The 6,222-nt window shown below is 35.6% G+C and overlaps 1 long non-coding RNA gene across 1 annotated transcript; it reads right to left on the bottom strand.

Moving 5' to 3' along the window:
• Window positions 1-5,070: 5,070 nt before the first annotated feature.
• On the bottom strand, window positions 5,071-5,865 carry LOC122021953. The gene is made up of 3 exons (XR_006122720.1): window positions 5,806-5,865; window positions 5,646-5,746; window positions 5,071-5,109 (listed from the first exon to the last, which is right to left on the bottom strand). It is a non-coding gene; the product is annotated as an uncharacterized LOC122021953 (long non-coding RNA).
• Between the last annotated feature and the right edge of the window lie 357 nt (window positions 5,866-6,222).

Here is a 6,222-nt window from a genome sequence, read left to right as displayed (position 1 = left end):
TTTCATTCAATATAACAGTAAGAGGATTGAAAGCCATTTGAAATCCTAAGAATCATAAAATACTTGCTCAAAACTTTAGAATTTAAAATAATATTAATTCCTCAAACAATATCATTTAAATTCACCAACATCTCAAAACACCGTGAATTTTGTATGTCACGATAGTGTGGACGTATACAAATTCAAACATTTGTAAGAGGGGGTTTTACCCATTAATTTTATTATCTTGTCAACCTAACTTTATGACAAATATAATTAATAGTTGATTTTTCTTCGATCACACAAATAATAGTAGTGACTCCGATGGGGAAGATACAATTAAATGCGCCTAAGTGTATACAATTACTTGATAGTTAGTCCTTTAAATAGGATTGTGCCCCTTCAGATGGAGAAGATCACACAAACCTAAATAATTTCCTATAATCACCCATAAAGGGAGTTTGATCTAGTGATCCGCAAACAAACTCATTTGATGTGGAGGAAGACACTCAAAGCCAACGTGCAAGTTTGAATGCATCACTTACAAACCAATAATGGAGACCGTGGAATTTAAATAATTCCTCTCCAACTTAGTTATTTAAAATGAGGAATTTTAACATGCACACACACACAACACATATAAACAGCATAAAAGGCAATAAATATGAAAAATAATTTTTCAACTATTATGGCATCATCCATAGCTTTCCTCAGTGTGCCACCAACCCTAGCCGTCGCTAACGGGTCATGTCGTCGCGTCTTTCTTGCTTCCTTTTCCACTACGACTCTAGTCCTCAAATAGCACTACGCCTCGCAAGGATACGATTTGCGACAAAAATAAAATTTTACATTTATCGATACTATATTTCACATGGGAATGTACATGTAATTTAGATCGAACAGAATGTAAAATCCTAAAACTAATGCAGCACCTGTTGTATTTAATAATTACAATCATGCACACACATAAAATACCCTTGACATGCCCGAGGGTCCAAATCACACACAAACACAATATGGTCATAATAGTTGGAACTAGGATGTCTGCAACCACGGAGTTAATCTATTTGCACATCCTACTATTATCCTGCCTAAATTTATGTATGAAAAGTGCATAATTTAACTGAAAACCAAACACACAGAGGTAGAAAACTAGCTCTGATACCAATTGTTGGCGCTACTCAGAATTTCGTTCTGTTTCCCCTATACAAAAATTTGTACAAGCACAGAACTTTTCCTAGAAACCCATGTGCTTTTCAAAAGTTAAACATGGATTGTAAATGAAACTTAACATTATTAATCCAAGTTCAACCCATGTGTTTATCAAAAGTTAAACCATATTACAGAAGTTGATTAAATATCTATTTCAAGGATTGGCTTCCAGATCGTTGGTGAGGCACTCGACCTTCTTGGGTATGAGATCATCCACCACTTCCTAGACAAAGCCTTTCAAATAAATTGAATATTTAAACTCCTTACAGTAACCTTAGGTTTAACTACAGAGACCACAATCGAAGCACAAGATCATTGGACTCTTGTGTTGGTATTTCAGGATCCAAACAAAGAAAATAAACTAACTAATACGCAGCGGAATAATTAACAAGTTGTACCTTTCCTTTGTTTCAATAGAGCTCTTGATCTTCTGCTGTATTCCTCTCCTCCTCTTAGATGTCGTGTGGGTGATGATCTTCCAAGACAACACCATCCGAACCACTTCTTTGCCTCCAAGACTTTCGGCCACCAAAGGGATGCTAGAATAGGGGGCCTCCTTCTCTTCTTCTTCTCCTCCAAGTAACCGGCCACAAGAAGATGGAACCTCTTGATGTTGCCGACCCTTAGTAAAGGAAACAAGGGGAGAATAGAAAGCGAAGTGGGCCAGCCAAAACAAGGATTAAAAGAAGAGACTTAGGTTGTGTGTTATCTCATAAGGCACCATCTACCTCTCTTTTATAATCCTTGGTGAATGCAAAAAAGGAAAGATTTAAAATTAAAACCTTCCTTTTAATTCCTATAATGTGTAGTCGGCCCTTATTTAAGCAACAATTAAGGAAAAAATTTAAATTAAAATCTCTCTTTTAAATCATTATGGATGGCTACAAAAAAGGAAAGATTTTAAAATTAAAATATCTCTTTTAAATCCCTTTGTGGATGGCTATAAAAGGAAAGTTTTAAAAATTAAAATCTCTCTTTTAAATCGATGGCTATAAAAGGAAAGATTTTAAAATTAAAATCTCTCTTTTAATTCCTTGTGGTCGGCCCCTTGCTTGGGCACCAAGCAAGGCTTGGCCAGCCACCTCTTGGGCTCCAATCAAAGCTTGGTCGGCCCTTGCTTTGGCACCAAGCAAGGATGTGGTTGGCCCATTACTTGGGTAAGAAGTGGACTTGGTTGGATACAAGGTTTTTTTTTTATAAAGAGGCTACAACAGGGACCTAGAGGAGGAATTAGTTTTGGCCTCCTGATGGACTTGGGCTTCCCGTGCTCAACCCGAACACCTAACTCAATTCCATCAATAATAACCCATACCACTAAAGGGTTATTATTGAACTGTCGTACCAATCCCATATTACAATATGGGCTTCTTGTTTTCATAAGTGTGTTAATCTCCCTATGTTTAAGATATCGTATGTCCATTAATTAAATGAGTTACTGACAACTCACTTAATTAAAATCTAACTCAAAGAGTAGTACCACTCAACTTCATTGTCATGTTGGAACTAACTCCACCTGCAGGGTTTACATGACAATCCTTATGAGCTCCTCAAGGGGGCATCATCAGCCTAATAAATATGACACAATTTTCTTCTATAATCAACAACACACTATATAAATAATATTATTTCTCAACTTATCGGGTCTGTTGATTTAACGAATAAATCTCATCCATTGATAAATTAAAGAAATAAATACTAAATATATGTGATTATTATTATATCGGGATTAAGAGTACGCACATCCATAATAACAGAGGTTATGTTCTTTTATACAATCAGTATAAAAGGAACAACCTCAAATGGTCCTGCTCAATACACACATAGTGTACTAGTGTAATTTTATAGTCAAGATAAACTAATACAAAATTACACTACAATCATTCCAATGGTTTGTCCCAATCCATCTTGGTTGTCAGCTACAATTTATAATTTATAAGGAACTGATAGCATGATCTTCTGTGTGACACCACACACCATATTATCTACAATATAAATTAAATGGACAACTGGATTTAACTAAATGCGGGCATTTGACCAATGTGATTCTCATTTCAAAATAAATGTTTATTCAAAAAGTTAGGCTTTTAGTATACATTCTAACAAATATGTCTTGGCCGGTCATTCAATCTGGCACTATATTAGGAATATCTTCTATTGAATGTCTTTATGCTTGGGCGAGCTTTGCCTAGCCGAGCATATATGGGCACGTGGTGCTCACTCAGCCTGTGATCGACCGATAATATGTTGAGAACCATATATATAAGGCTAAACGTCTTTATGCTTGGGCGGGTTTTGCCCGACCGAGCGTATATGAGCACGTGGGTGCTCGCTCGGCCTTCATTCGATAAACTATATACCTTTCCTACCTTTCTCAACCTAGGCATCTCCTTCATTCGACAGGCCTATCCATCATAACCCTTATTAGTGTCAATTACAAAAAGAGTGCACACGGATAATGGAAGATCCCTCGGACGATGACTATATGCCTCCCAGAATACATATTTCCTCACTCGACAACTTCTGACACCTGACATTCTCTGTCACCTTATGATTGCAAATGTTATTAGAAGTGGTATATAAAGGGAGTTCTCTACGTTGGCAAGGTACGCTTGATCATACGCTTTGATACGCCTTAACACGCTCTACTACATATCTACTATTTAATTTTCTTCTCAGGCATCTTACTAACTTGAGTATCGGAGGACCTTTGCCAAGGACCCCTTTCCTGGTTTTTGGCACTGATATTTGTTTCTCTGTGTGTGTAGGAAGATTTTTTGTTCCCGTTCGTAGCCCCTGCTTTAATCTAAATTCTTTGTTCAGTCAACCTCATAGACACATACCCAGGGCACCATCTCTGTAGTTTTCATATAGGATCAGTTATATTTTATTAGCTTCCTAGGACTAGCTAGAGAGGTTTTTAATTAATTATCAATCACTTTCATGACTCTGATGTTTATGGTGAATGACTATATAGATTGGCTCCTCCATAATTTATCTATTTGTATCTTACATTTGAGTCAATGATACTAAAATGTTTGGGATGAACGATATCACCTTTTGGTCAAATGGCTATATAGATTGGTATGGCCAACCATAAACACCTATATGATCAACCATGAATGGGTTGACGTAGTTGGTATCTGCATTGTTAGGGTTGCAAGGTTACAAACATTGTCTCACATTGAAAACACATGGAACATTGGTTTATAAGAGAAAGACATCTTCATTAGTATGAGGTCTTTTTGTAAGGATCTTATCACTACAACAAAAATCTTCATAGACATCGATTTTCCACCGGTGTCTATTTTATTTTCGACCGATGTCTATGAAGCCGATGTTAAAAGTTTGTCATTTTAGACATCGGGTTAAAACCGGTGTAGTATCACTTAACGACACCGGTCTTCGAATCGGTTATTAACCGGTGTAGTATCACTTAACGACACCGTTTCATCAACGATGTAAAACCGATGTAATATTGTATGTTAATAACACCAGTTTTGGCAGCGGTAAATGACCGATGTAATATTAGTTAATAACACCGGTTTTGCAGCGGTGGAAAACCGATGTAATATGTATATTTTTTAACAGCACAAATTTGATTTCCGAAACAATGAAAAATCGACAATTAAAAAAATACACAAATATTCATAAATTATACAAATATTCTTCATTCAATAATATCCATAAAATACACAAATATTCACAAATTATATAAATAATCTTCTTACAACAATATCCATAAAATACCCAAACATTCTTTTTTACATCAAAAGCTAGCTAATAAATATCAAAATCAAGGTAGAACATTCTTTTAACACATCAAGGTAGAACCGCACTTCAAATGTAATCTAGCATGCATTCAGCCCACTCAAATCGCACTTCATCAATTTCAACTCTGGAGTACTTGAGATTTGTAAACTGTAAAAACACATAAATAATATATTAGTAAACCAAGACTAAAAAGGATACAACATGTAGAGTATCAGTAGTACAAGATGTTAGCAGTTCCTGCTAACAGAATTATATGCAAAGCTATATAAAAAATATTAGGCAGTAAGAGCATGGATAACAATGAGTCTGTCACATACTGATGCTTATATGGACAACTTAATGCATATCCCATTGGATAAACTTTCATACACTCGAGCAAACTATTATCCTAGGCATGCATTCCATGCATAAATTTGTAGGTATATATGATTCTATCTTATATGCGTTTGCAGCAGATGAAAGAAGGGGTAACAAAATATGTTGCCCAAACAAGAAACAAGGAACAAAGTTTAACAATAGAGCATTGCCTGCAAACTTGGCTATGAACAAAAAAAGGCAAGATAGTCTACATAGAAATAGATACTTAGAGAACAAGAAGATCCAGAAGGTATGGTCACTTTCACACATTAGTACTTTAACAAACAGAATATTACAAAGGCCAATCATAGGAAGGAGAATTTTACCGAGAAAATAAAGTTGTATCCCATTTCGAGAATAACACGCAGAAATTCTATCCTTCTCCACATCATTGACAAATATCCAGCAGTCATGTAAATCTTCTCATCTGAGAAATCCATTCCCTCAGTATAAAGAGCAAAATAGTGAGTATGCAAGGATATGCACCTTATGTACGCTTTCTTGTCCAAGGCAATGATTACCAAATGGTCCAGGAGTCTGCGTGTTCCATCTCCTGTCCGAAAACTTTGAAAAAACAAATCTATAATAGAACCAGGAGAAGCCCAGGCAGTATTCAAAGTTGTTAATATTACTGTTTTGTTTTTCATAGCTGCTTCCTTTAGAACTTTCTCAATCTTAACATCATTCTTTTCCTGCAAGCAGATATATAATTCTCTATAAAGGAGGAAAATTCACAATTGTTTGCAGGCACACAAGTTAAACGATATAAATTAGGGGGGGTGACTTATTATATTGCATAAAATAGCATAAATCAAGTGATTTACTGAAAGCTTAAGCTCATGGGGCAGATAATCATCCAATCGGATTTAACATTGTATTAAGTAGAAGAAACAAAATCAGTCC

Source organism: Zingiber officinale, chromosome 9A (genome assembly GCF_018446385.1).
Source record: "Zingiber officinale cultivar Zhangliang chromosome 9A, Zo_v1.1, whole genome shotgun sequence".
Lineage (NCBI taxonomy): Eukaryota > Viridiplantae > Streptophyta > Magnoliopsida > Zingiberales > Zingiberaceae > Zingiber > Zingiber officinale.
The sequence above is the reverse complement of the archived record's forward strand: the minus strand, read 5'-3'. Positions and strand labels throughout refer to the sequence as shown.